This window comes from Hippopotamus amphibius, chromosome 15 (assembly GCF_030028045.1).
Source record: "Hippopotamus amphibius kiboko isolate mHipAmp2 chromosome 15, mHipAmp2.hap2, whole genome shotgun sequence".
NCBI lineage: Eukaryota > Metazoa > Chordata > Mammalia > Artiodactyla > Hippopotamidae > Hippopotamus > Hippopotamus amphibius.
Genome location: NC_080200.1, coordinates 25,325,209 through 25,338,999, shown reverse-complemented (window position 1 = coordinate 25,338,999; position 13,791 = coordinate 25,325,209).

Genomic DNA, 13,791 nt, shown 5'->3' with positions numbered 1-13,791 from the left:
TATTATTTTCTCTGATTCCTCATCATTTGCCAAAGGTTGGCAGAAAGAGGCTACATCCAAGGCAATGAGTTTTTCTTGCCACAGGAAATGAGAAAATTAGTGGGAAAAAATATTAACTTTCTGCAACTAACCACAAAAAACAAAGATTATGTTTAGGTTGGAAGAGGTGTTATATATAATGCTTTGTTAAACAATCTCCTTTCTACGGCACTGATGAATAGGGTTTGATGAATGGGAAGAGTTGATGTAAACCATTAAGCCCACTTTGGGTTTCTTTTTCTTTTCTTTTCTTTTCTTTTCTTTTCTTTTCTTTTCTTTTCTTTTCTTTTCTTTTCTTTTCTTTTCTTTTCTTTTCTTCTTTTTTTTATAAAGCTCTTTATTGGAGTATGATTGCTTTACACTGTTGTGCAAGTTTGTTCTGTGCAACAAAGTGAATCACCTGTATTTATACATATATCCGCATATATGCTGCCTCCTGTGACTCATTCTCACCCTTATTATCCCACCCATTTAAGTCATCACCAACCATTGAGTTGATCTCCCTGTGTTATGCAGCAGCTTACCACTAGCCAACTATATTACATTTGGTAGTGTATATATGTCAATGCTACTCTCTCACTTCATCCCAGCTTCCTCTTCACCCCACATACCATGTCCTCAAGTCCATTCTCTACATCTACATCTTTATTCTTTCCCTGTCACTAGGTTCACTAGTACCATTTTTTTAGATTCCATAGATATACGTGATAGTGTATGGTATTTGTTTTTCTCTATTTGGCTTCCTTCACTCTGTATGACAGACTCTAGGTCCATCCACCTCACTACAAATAACTTAATTTCATTCCTTTTTATGGCTGAGTAATATTCCATTATATATATGTGACACATCTTCTTTATCCATTATCTGCTGATGGGCATTTAAGTTGCTTCCATGTTCTGGCAATTGTAAATAGTGCTTCAATGAACAATGTGGTACATATTTCTTTTTTGATTATGGTTTTCACAGGGTATATGCCCAGGAGTGGGATTGCTGGACCATATGGTATTTCTATTTTTAGTTTTCTGAGGAACCTCCATACTGTTTTCCATAGAGGCTGTACCAATTTACATTTCCACCAACAGCGCAGGAGGGTTCCCTTTTCTCTGCAGCCTGTCCAGCATTTATTGTTTCTAGATTTTTTGATGGTCATTCTGACTGGGGTGAGGTGATTCCTCATTGTAGCTTTGAATTGCATTTAACTAATGATTATTCATGTTGAGCACATTTTCATGTGTTTGTTAGACATCTGTGTGTCTGCTTTGGAGGAATGTCTATTTAGGTCTTCTGCCCATTTTTGGATTGGTTTACTTGCTTTTTTTGATATTGAGCTGCATGAGCTGCTTGTATATTTTGGAGATTAATCCTTTGTCAGTTGCTTGATTGGCAAATATTCACTCCCATTCTGAGGGTTGTCAACTTGTCTTATTTATGATTTCTTTTGCTGTGCAAAAGCTTTTAAGTTTCATTAGGTCCAATGTGTTTATTTTTTATTTTATTTCCATTACTCTAGGACGTGAGTCCAAAAGGATCTTGCTTTGATTTATGCCATAGAGTGTTCTGCCTGTTTTCCTTGAGGAGTTTTATAGTGTCTGGCCTTACATTTAGTTCTTTAATCCATATTGAGATTATTTTTGTGTATGGTGTTAGTAAGTGTTCTAATTTCATTCTCTGACAGGTAGCTGTCCAATCTTTGCAGCATCACTTATTGAAGAGACTGTCTTTTCTCCATTATATACTCTTGCATCCTTTGTCAAAGATAAGGTGCCCATATATGTGTGGGTTTATCTCTGGGCTCTCTATTCTGTTACATTGATTTATGCTCCTGTTTTGGTGCCAGTACCATTCTGTCTTGATCACTGTAGCCTTGTAGTATACTTTGAAGTCAGGGAGCCTGATTCTTCCAGCTCTGTCTTCCCTTCCCAAGATTTCTTTCACTGTTCATAGTCTTTTGCATTTCCATACAAATCATAAAATTTCTTGTTCTAGTTCTGTGAAAAATGCCATTGGCAATTTGATAGGGATTGCATTGAATCTGGTAAATTGCTTTGAGTACTATAGTCATTTTCACAATGTTGATTCTTCCAATCCAAGAACATGATATGTCCCTCCATCTGTTTGTATTGTCTTTGATTTCCTTCATCAGTGTCATGCTTTTCTGCATACAGGTCTTTTGCCTCTTTAAGCAGGTTTATTCCTAGGTATTTTATCCTTTTTGTTGTAATGGTAAGTGAGAGTGTTTCCTTAATTTCTCTTTCTGATCTTTCATTGTTAGTGTATAAAAATTCAAGAGATTTCTGTGCATTAATATTGTATCCTGCTACATTACTAAATTCATTGATTAGTGCTATCAGTTTTCTGGTAGTGTCTTTAGGGTTTTATATGCATAATATCATGTAATATACAAAGAGTCAATTTTAATTCTTCTTTTCCCATTTGGATTCCTTTTTTTGTTTTGTTTTTTTCTCTGATTGCTGTGGCTAATACTTCCAAAACTATGTTGAATAATAGTGGTGAGGATGGGCACCTTTGTCTTGTTCCTGATCTTAGAAGGAATGGTTTCAGTTTTTCAACATTGATAATGATATTGGCTGTTAGTTTGTCATATATGACTCTTGTTATGTTGAGATAATTTCCTTCTATGCCCACATTTTGGAGAGTTTTAAACATAAATGAATGTTGAATTTTCTCAAAAGCTTTTCTCCATATATTGAGATTATCATGTTTTTTATCCTTCTCTTTGTTAATATAGTGTATCACATTGATCTGTGTATATTGAATAATCCTTGCATTCCATGGATAAACCCCACTTTATCTTGGTGTATGATGTTTTTCTTGTGCTGTTGAATTCTGTCTGCTGGTATTTTGTTGAAGGTTTTTGTGTCTATATTTATCAGTGATATTGACTTGTAATTTTTTTGTGACATCTTTGTCTAGTTTTGGTATCAGGGTGATGTTGGCCTCGTAGAATGAGTTTGGGAGTGTTCCTCCTTCTGCAATATTTTGAAAGAGTTTGAGAAGGGTAGGTGTTAGCTCGTCTGTAAATGTTTGATAGAATTCACCTGTGAAGCCATCTGGCCCTGGGCTTTTGTTTGTTGGGATATTTTAAATCACAGTCTCAGTTTCATTGCTTGTGATTGGTCTGTTCATAGTTTCTATTTCTTCCTGGTTCAATCTTAGAACTTTGTGTTTTTCTAAGAATTTATCCATTTCTTCCAGGTTATCCAATTTATTGGCATATAGTTGCTTGTAATGGTCCCTCATGATCTTTTGTATTTTGGTGGTGTCAGTTGTTCCTTCTACTTTTTCATTTCTAATTCTGTTTATTTGAGTCTTCTCCTTTTTTTTTCTGATGACTTTAACTAATGTTTTATCAATTTTGTTTATCTTCTCAAAGAACCAGCTTTTAGTTTCATTGATCTTTGTTATTGCTTCCTTCATTTTTTTTTATTTATTTCTGATCTAATCTTTATGATTTCCTAACTTATGCTCACTTTGGTATTTTTTCTTTTTCCTTCTCTTTTCTCTCATTGTTTTAGGTGTAATTCTCTAATTGTTTGAGATTGCTTATTTGAGGTTTTTTCTCATTTTTCAGGTAGGATTGTATTGGTATACACTTCCCTCTTAGAACTGTTTCTGCTGTATCTGATAGGTTCTGGGTTGTTGTGTTTTCATTGTCATTTGTTTCTAGGTTTTTTTTTTTTTCATTCCCGCTTTGATTTCTTCAGTGATTTCTTCATGGTTTAATAGTGTACTGTTTAGCCTCCATGTCTGGTTAATTTTTAGTTTTTTTTTTTTCCTGTAATTTGTATGTATTCTCATGTTGTTGTGATCAGAAACATGCTTGATATGATCCAATTTTCTCGAATTTACTGAGGCTTGATTTGTTACCCAAGATATGATCTTTCCTGAAGACTGTTCCATGTGCACTTGAGAAGAAAGTGTATTCTGCAGTTGTGGAATGGAACGTTTTTTTATATCAATTAAGTCCCTCTGGTTTAATGTGTCATTTAAAGCTTGTGTTTCCTTATTTATATACTGTCTGGATGATCTGTTCATTGGTGTAAGTTGGGTGTTAAAGTCTTCTACAATTATTGTGTTACTGTTGATTTCCTCTTTTATGGATGTTAGCATTTGCCTTATGTATTGAGGTGCTTCTGTGTTGGGTGCCTAGATATTTACAATTGTTACATCTTCTTCTTGGATTTATCTCTTCATCATTATATAGTGTCCTTCCTTATATCTTGTAATAGTCTTTAAAGTCTAATTTGTCTGATATGAGTATTGCTACTCCAGCTTTCTTTTGACTTCTATTTGCATGGAATGTCTTTTTTGATCCCTTTACTTTAAGTGTGTATGTGTCCAGAGGTCAGAAGTGGGTTTCTTGTAGACAGCATATATAAGGTTTTTATATCCATTCAGCCAGTCTGTGTCTTTTGGTTTGAGCATTTAATTCATTTACATTTAAGGTAATTATTGATAAGTATGTTCCTATTATCATTTTCTTAAGTATTTGGGTTTGTTTCTGTAGCTCTCTTCCTTCTCTTGTGTTTCCTGCATAGAAAACTTTCTTCAGCAATTGTAAGGATGGCTTTGTGGTGCTGAATTTTCTTAACTTTTGCTTGTCTGTAAAGCTTTTGATTTTTCTGTCAAATCTGAATGAGATTCTTGCTGGGTAGAGTATTCTTGGCTGTAGGTTTTTCTCTTTCAAGACTTTAAACATATCCTGCCACTCACTTCTGGCCTACAAAGTTTCTGCAGAAAGATCAGCTATTATCATTGTTGGTTTTCCCTTACATGTTATTTGTTGCCTTTCTCTTGCTGCATTTAATATTTTTTCTTTGTGTTTAATTTTCGTTAGTTTGAATATTATGTGTCTCTGTGTGTTTCTCCTTGGGTTTATTTTGTATGAGACTCTCTGTGCTTCTTGCACTGGACTGAGTATTTCCTTCCCCATGTTGGGGTAGTTTTACAGTATAATCTCTTCAAATTTTTTCTCAGACCCTTTCTTTTTTTCTTCTTTTCCTGGGATGCCAATGATTTGGATATTGGTTTCTTAATGTTGTCACTAGGTCTCTGAGACTGTCTTCCATTCTTTTTATTCTTTTTTTTCTTTTTCCTGCTCTGTGGTAGTTATTTCCAACATTCTATCTTCCAACTCACTTATTCGTTCTTCTGCCTCAGTTATTCTGCTCTTTATACCATCTAGAGTATTTTTAATTTCAGTTATTGTGTTATTCATTACTGCTTGCTCTTTAATTCTTCTAGGTCCTTATTAAATATTTCTTTATCTTCTCTATTTTGTTGGTGAGATTTTGGATCATCTTTACTCACATTACTCTGAATTCTTTTTCAGGCAATTTGCCTATTTCTTCTTCATTTATTTGGTCTTGTGGGGTTTTATCTTGCTCCTTTGCCTGCAAGGTGTTTGTTTTCTCATTTTGTCTAATTTATAGTATTTCATGTCTCCTTTCCCTATGCTGCCTAGTAGTAATTCCTGGGGTGACACCAGATGTTCAGGGATGTGGCTTGTATAGGAAATGTGGCCTTAGTATGGTTCTTTGCAGTTGCCCAGCATGAGGTGCCTGAAAACCAGCCCTCAGGAGCTTTTTGTATTAATCTGTGACTGGCAGAGCTTCCTTTATTGTTAATCTCTAGGTGCCAGTGTGTGGGGAGAAAGAGGGTACACTGCTGGTTCCTTCCCATGCATATGAGTCAGCAGTAGTTCCCTGCCTGGGTCATGGGAGCCCTGGTGGTGGTGGCAGTGCCAATTACACAGGGAAGCCAGTAGGATCAGGTGTAAGAGGAGTGTCTCCAGAGTCTTCCCATTGTGCTGAGTTCTTCTAGCTCTTGGCAGCAGGCACACCAGGGCCAGCCCCCAAAAGGGCTTTTCCTGTCCCTTGTCAACTGGCACTCTACAGCCAGGCCCAGAGGAGGCCTCCTTTTGTTCAACACAGGCACAGAGAGAGGCTACAACAGTGGCTCCTCCCTTCTGCTTGTGACTCAGCAGTAGCATCCTGCTATCACTGTAGCCCAGTTTTCCATGGTAGGCATTCCCTGCTGTGGATTTCTTCCTTCTTGTCACCTCAGGCTATCTCCCCACAGCCAACAATAATTCTCACCCTGGGCCAGTTCTCCAGGCCCCATGTTCCAGCTCCCAGACCCCATGTACTGCTCTGAACCCATATCTCAGTCCAGGACACACAGGGCCATGGTATGGAGACTCTGTGTGTTTCTCACTCTTTCCCATTTGCCATGGATCAGCTGTTTCACCCTCTTTGGACAGTCCCAAATGCCTCCCTTCTGACTCAATCAAATTCCCTATTGGAGAGGTGTTTCCCTGTCAGATAAGGGGAGTTTCCCCAAATTCAGTAATCTTTTCTCTGTTTCAGCTTCCCCCACCCCAGGGTGTAGGACCCATCCCTTTTTTCCCTCTTCCTCTTTCTCTTTTTTTTTTTGTTTTTGTTTCTGTCCTACCCAGTTATGCTGGGATATTTGTAGTCCTTTCTGGTGTCCAAGGTCTTCTGCTAGTGTTCAGCCAGTTTTCTGTGTGAATTATTGCATGTTTTGATGTTTTCCTGATGCATCAGTGGAGACAGTTTCACTCCATGTCCTTCTACTTCACAGCCATCTTTCCTCTCTGGCTTTCTTGTATATGTTCCCATGTAGGAGGTAAAACCAATTTTGGAAGTGTCTATGAGCTTCCATAAATAACTTTAATTTTAGCATAATGACTCTCTTGCATTGTCTGACCTCAATAGCTGTTAAATAACATCAAGTAACATCTGTATCAGGCCCTACATAGAACATAGAGTTCAGTGAGTGTAACCAAAATAAAAGACAAATATGCATGTTAATTGCTATGGGAGAAAACTTGAGATGAATGCATAAACTGGAACAACTTCACCACAGCCTTGATGCTGAATATACAGATGGTGATGTCAATGGTTTAGAACACATTTGTTTTTCAAAGTCTAAATCTAAAACTCATAGTAAACATCTTATCTCAGATTTAGAATAATTTGGAGTATTCAGGAATTGCAGAAAAATTGTTTTTCACAGAAATCCAGATGTTATTTTGTATACTATATCATTTAGATAAGTGTGTTGCCCTTGCTGTAATCAGTTTTTAAAGGTCAGATGGAAAAAAACAACAGAAGTTGTAGAAAATAGAAATTTAGAAATGCAATTTTAAATTATCCAATAAAGCTGGAGGAGGAAGGGGAGTTTCACTAAAGTTCTTTTTGTTTGTTTCAAATTTTCATTAATGTATACAGTGCAAAATGCTGTATTGAAAAGAGGAATGTGGAGGACTGAAAACAAATGGGCAGAGATCCTGAATAGACATTTTTCAAAACTGATATACAGATGGTCAATAGGTATATAAAAATGTGCTCACAGTCACTAAGCATCAGACAATGCAAATCAAAACCACAATGAGATACAAACTTACAAGTGTCAACTTGTCAGAATGCCTATTATTAAAAAAGCAAGAAACAGCAAATGTCAGTATGGATGTAGGGAAGGGGAATTCTCATGCACTCTTGGTGGGAATATAAATTGATGCACCCACTATGAAAAACAGTGTAGAGGTTCCTAAAAACAAACAAACAAACAAAAAACACTAAACTAAAACCAGAACTACCACACAACTCAACAATTCCACTTCTGATTATTTGAAATGATATATGTTTCCATATGTTCATTGCAGCACTATTTACAATAGTCAAGATATGGAAACAACCTAAGTGTCCCCTTAGAGATGAATAGATAAAGAAAATGTGCTACACATATGCAATGGAATATTACTCAGACTTTGAAACAATGAAATCTTTCCATTTGTGACAACATGGATAAATCTTGAGGGTATTACAGTAAGTAAAATAAGTCAGAGAAAAACTAATATATACGATTTTATTCATATGTAGAATATAAAAAACAAAAGAAACAAACAAATGGAAACAGACTCATAGATACAGAGGACAAACTGGTAGTTGCCAGAGGGGTGGGAGGATGGATGAAATAGGTAAAGGGGATTAAGAAGTACAAACTTCCAGATATAAAATAAATAAATCATGAGGATGATAAATACACATAGCGAATAGAGTCAAATATACATGGTAAGCACTTTGTATGGTAACGGATGGTAACTGGACTTATCGTGGTGATTATTTCATAGCAGATAAAAATATCTAATCACTATATTGTTTACCTAAAACTAATACAGTGTTGCATGTCAGCATAAATTAATTAAAGAGGCAAAGGAATTGGATAGTCATTTCTCCAAAGAAAGTATGCAAGTAGCCAAGAAACACATGAAAAGGTGTTCAACATCAATATTCACAACAGAAATGTAAAGGAGAACCACAATTAGTTGCCACTCCACACCTACTAGGATGACTATATCAAAAACATGAAAAATAATGTGTTAAGGATGTGGAGAAATTGGAACTCTCTAACTCTGAAGATGGGATTGTAAAATCGTATAGCAACTGTGGAAAGCAGTTTGATGTTTCCTTAAAAAGCTAAACATAGACTTGCCATACAATCCAGCAATTCCACTCCTAGATGTAAACCCAAAAGAACTGAAAACAGGGACTAAAACAGATACTTGAGTTGTTCATTGTAGCTGTATTTACAGTAGGCCAAAAGTAGAAACAAATTGTGTCCAAAAATAGATAAATGGATAAACAAAGTGGTATGTATACACAATTTGATACTATTCAGGAAATACTTTAAACACATGGTACAACACTGATGAACCACAAAAGCATTATGCTAAGTGATATAAGGAAGTCACAAAAGAATAAATAACATATTACCTCACATATAAAATATCTAGAATATACAAATTCATAAAGATTAGAGGCCACCAGTGCTTAGGAAGAGAGGAAAATGGGAAGTTATTGCTTAATAGTTACGGAGTTTCCATCTAGAGTGATGGCAAATATTTGGAAAGAGTGGAGACTGTTGTATAAGAGAGTAAACATAATTGATGCCACAGAATTGTACACTTACTTGAAATGGTTACAATGGCACATTTTACTTTATATATATTTCTTCATGATAAATTTTTAAATGATTTTAAAATTCACAATTAGCTTTCATGGGTACATTCTAAATTATTTCTTACATGTCATTGCATTTAGCAAGTCAGATTTATTGATACCCAATTTTTTAATTGAAGTATGATTGACTTACAAAATGTTATTGGTTTCAGGGATAGAGCATAGTGATTCAGCATTTTTAAAGGTTATACATTTTACTAAGCATAACATTCACTGGACCCATCCACATTCCTGCAAATAGGAGAATTTCATTCTTTTTGTGGTTGAGTAATATTCCATTGAATATACATATACCACACCTTCATTATCCATTTCTCTGTTGATGGGAACTTAGGTTGTTTCCATATCTTGGCTATTGTAAATGGTGCTGCTATGAATATTTGGATGCATTATCTTTTTGAATTAGTGTTTTGTGAGTTCTGGATATATACCCAGAAGCGAAATTGCTGGATCATCCAGTAATCCTATTTTAAGGTTTCTGAGGTAGCTCCATACTGTTTTCCATAGTGGCTGCATCAATTTCCATTCCCACCAACAGTGTACAGGTTTCCCTTTTCTCTATATCCTCACCATCGTTTGTTATCTGTAGACTTTTTGATGATACCTATTCTAACATGTGTGATTGCCGGAGCCTGCCGACAAAATCGATCAGGTCCTTAGGCAAACACGATGCAGCTAGGAAACAAAGAAAGACAGACAAAAGATGGGGTCGAGAGGATCAGAAGCCTCTAGGGCAGCTGACAAACTTCTTTATTATGCGGTGGCCTTTTATACACTCTCAGAACAAAGGGGGACATCAAACGAAATGACTCCTTCTTTGTTATAATTTGTTCTATCTCTTCAAGGGCACCAGGAACTTGCGTAGTAGCTTGTACCATACATGGTCTCAGGATGTTCTCATACAATAAGGAGTCTGTGGGAACACATACTGCAGCCCAAGGAATCACATGCTCTTTGTTTAAGCACATACTCAAGGTCAGGGGTGGCGGGACAGAGAGCTATGTTTGTTTTACACAAATCCTTGAATTAAGGCAGCTCCCAGGGCCATGTCCTGGGAGCAGGACCCCTTTCTCAGGGCTGCTCCCCGCATGTGATGTGATACTCATTGTTTTGATTTGCATTTTTCTAATAATTAGTGATGTTGAGCATCTTTATGTGTGCCTAATAGTTTTTAGGTGGAGACTTTAGGGTTTTCTATGTAAAATATCATATCATTTGCAAACATTTACAGATTTACCTCTTCTCTTCCAATTTGGATGTCTTTTATTGGGTTGGCCAAAAAGTGCCTTCAGTTTTCAAGTAAAAATAAAAAGATACATTTTTCATTTTAACCAAAAACGTTATTAAACACCATATTTGCTAATTTGTTCCACTATCTTCTGCCATTTTTCAGGCAACTTCATAATTCCATCTTCTCAAAACTTTTTATCATTTTCAGCAAACATCTGTTCCAAGTACGTTTTAACAGTCTTCCAAGGAATTGAATTTTTTTCCATTAAGAAAATTTTTTAAAAGACAAAATAAATGGAAATCTGAAGGTACAATGTCTGGTGAATATGGTGGATGAGTTGGAACTTCCAAGCTAAAAAGTAACACTTTCTGCCTGGTCATGAAAGAAACATGAGGTCTTGAATTATCCTGATGGAAGATTATGTGTTTCCTATTGACTAATTTTGAATGCCTTTCATTGAGTACTGCATTCAGTTGGTCTAATTGGGAGCAGTACTTGTTGGAATTAATTGTTCGGTTTTCTGGAAGGAGCTCATAATAGAGGACTAACTTCCAATCCCATTATATACACAACATCACTTTCTTTGGATGAAGACCAGCCTTTGGTGTGGTTGTTGGTGGCTCATTTTGCCTGCCCCATGATCTCTGTCATTCCACATTATTGTACAGTACCCACTTTTCATTTCCTGTTACAATTTGTTTTATAAACAGAATGTTTTCAGTACATTTAAATAGAGAATCACATCCAGAAATACAGTCAAGTGGTGTTTTATGTTTAATTTATGTGGAACCCAAACATTACAGTGATTAACATAACCATGCTGGTGCAAATGATTTCCAATGCTTGATTTGGATATTTTGAGTATGTTGGCTATCTCCCATATGGTATAACATTGGTTATTCTCAATTAATTTCTCAATTTGATCACTATCAACTTCAACTGGTCTAACCGCCTGTGGAGCATCATTCAGTGAGAAATCTCCAGTGTGAAACTGTGCAAACCACTTTTGATATTTCAATCATTCAGAGCACCTTCTTCACACACTGCAAAAATCTTTTTTTTTACATTTCAGTTGAGTTTTTACCTTCTTTGAAATAATAAAATGTTATATGCCAAAATATTGCTTTTTTCTTCCATATTCAATAGTAAAATGGCTACACAAAAATTCACCAATTTTGATGTCTTTTTTTTTAAATACACTCTGATATGACAACTGTCATATACAACCTAACAAAATTGTTTCAAATGAAGTTAAAGACAACTAAGTGCTACCAGAGCCATCTTATGGAAAAATATGAGCAAAACTTTTGTGCAACCCACTATTTCCCTTCCTTGTCTGAGTGCTGTGTCTAGAACTGCCAGTACTAGTGCTATGTTAAATGGCAGTGGCAAGAGTGGGCATCCTTGTCTTGTTCCTGAATTTAAGGAAAGGTTTTTAGCTTTACACCATTGAGTATGATGTCTATGAATTTGTCAAAATGGCCTTCACTACTTTGAGATATGTTCCCTCTATACCCACTTTGATGAGAGTTTTTATCAATAATAAATATTGAATTTTGTCAAATGTTTTTATTCTGCATCTATTAAGATCTTATAATTTGTATCCTTCCATTTGGTAATGTGATATGTCACACTGATTGATTTCTGAACATGGAACCATCCTCTGACCCTGGAATAAATGCCATTTGATCATGGATTCTGCTTCCTAACATTTTGTTGAGGATTTTTGCCTCTATATTTATCAAATATATTGGCCTGTAATTTTCCTTTTTTGTAGCTCCTTTGCCTGGTTATGGTATCAGGGTAATTGTGGCCTTGTAGAATGAATTTGGGAGTGTTTGCTCCTCTTCAATTTTTTGAAATAGTTTGAGAAGATTACTACATCCTTTTTGTGGCTTTGACTTGCATTTCTCTAATGATTAGTGATGAGCATCTTTTCATGTGTTTGTTAGCCATATACATGTCTTCTTTGAAGAAATGTCTATTTAGGTCTTCTGCCCATTTTTGGATTGGGTTATTTGCTTTATTGGTATTAAGTTGCAAGATTTTGCTTGTCTGAGAAGTTTTTAATCTCCCTTTCTATTCTAAATGATAGTGTTGCTGGGTAGCATATCCTAGGTTGCAGGTATTTCCATTTCAGCACTTGAATATATTATGTCACTCTCTTTTGTCTTTCAAAGTTTCTGCAGAGAATTGGCTGATAGTGTTATGGGGATTCCCTTGTATATGACTATGTCTTTCTCTTTCTGCCTTTAGAACTCTCTTTTTACTTTTAACTTTTGCCATTTTAATTATATGTCTTGGTGTGGGTCTGTTCAGGACCCTCTATGATTTGGTTCCTGGATATCTGTTTTTTTTCTCCAGGTTTGAGAAGTTCTCAGCTGTATTTTCTTCAAATACATTTTCAATCCCCTTATATCTCTTCTCTTTCTGGAACCCCTATAATGTGAATGTTGGAATGCAATGTTATGTTAGATATTTCTTAACTTGCTTTCATTTTTTTAAGATCTCTTTTGGAGTATAATTGTTTACAATGTTACATTACATTCTCCCATAAAACAAAGTGAATCTGCTATATGTATACATATATCCCCACATCCCCTCCCTTTTGAGCCTCCCTCCCACCCTTCCTATGCCACCCTTCTAGGTCATCACCAAGCATGTAGTTGATTTCCCTGTACTATGCAATAGCTTCCCAATAGCCATCCATTTTTACATTTGGAAGTGTATATATGTCAATGCTACTCTCTCACTATTGTCCCACCTGTTCCTTCTCCGCATGTCTTCAAGTCTTTTTTTCTACATCTGTATCTTTATTCTTTCTCTGCCACTGAGCTCATCAGCACCATTTTTTTAGATTCCTTATATATGTGTTAGCATATGGTATTAGTTTTTCTCTTTCTGACTTATTGCACTTTTTATGACAGACTTTAGGTCCATCCACCTCACTACAAATAAGTTGATTTCATTCCTTTTTATGGCTGAGTAATATTCTATTGTATATATGTGCCATATCTTCTTCATCCATTCTTCTGTTGATGGACATTTAGCTTGCTTCCATGTCCTGGCTATTGTAACTAATGCTGCAATGAACATTGTGGTACATGTATGTTTTTGAATTCTGGTTTTCTCTGGGTATATGCTAAGGAGTGGGATTTCTGGGTCATATGGTAGTTCTATTTTTAGTTTTTTAAGGAATCTCCATACTGTTTTCCATAGTGGCTATATCAAGTTACATTCCCACCAACAGTGCAGGAAGGTTCTCTTTTCTCCACAGCCTCTCCAGCATTTATTGCTCCTAATTTTTTTTGATGACGGCCATTCTAACCGGTGTGAGGTGATACCTCATTGTGGTTTTGATTTGCATTTCTCTAATGATTAGTGATGTTGAGCACCTTTCATGTATTTGTTGGCCATCTGCATGTCTTCTTTGGAGAAAAGTCTATGTAGAACTT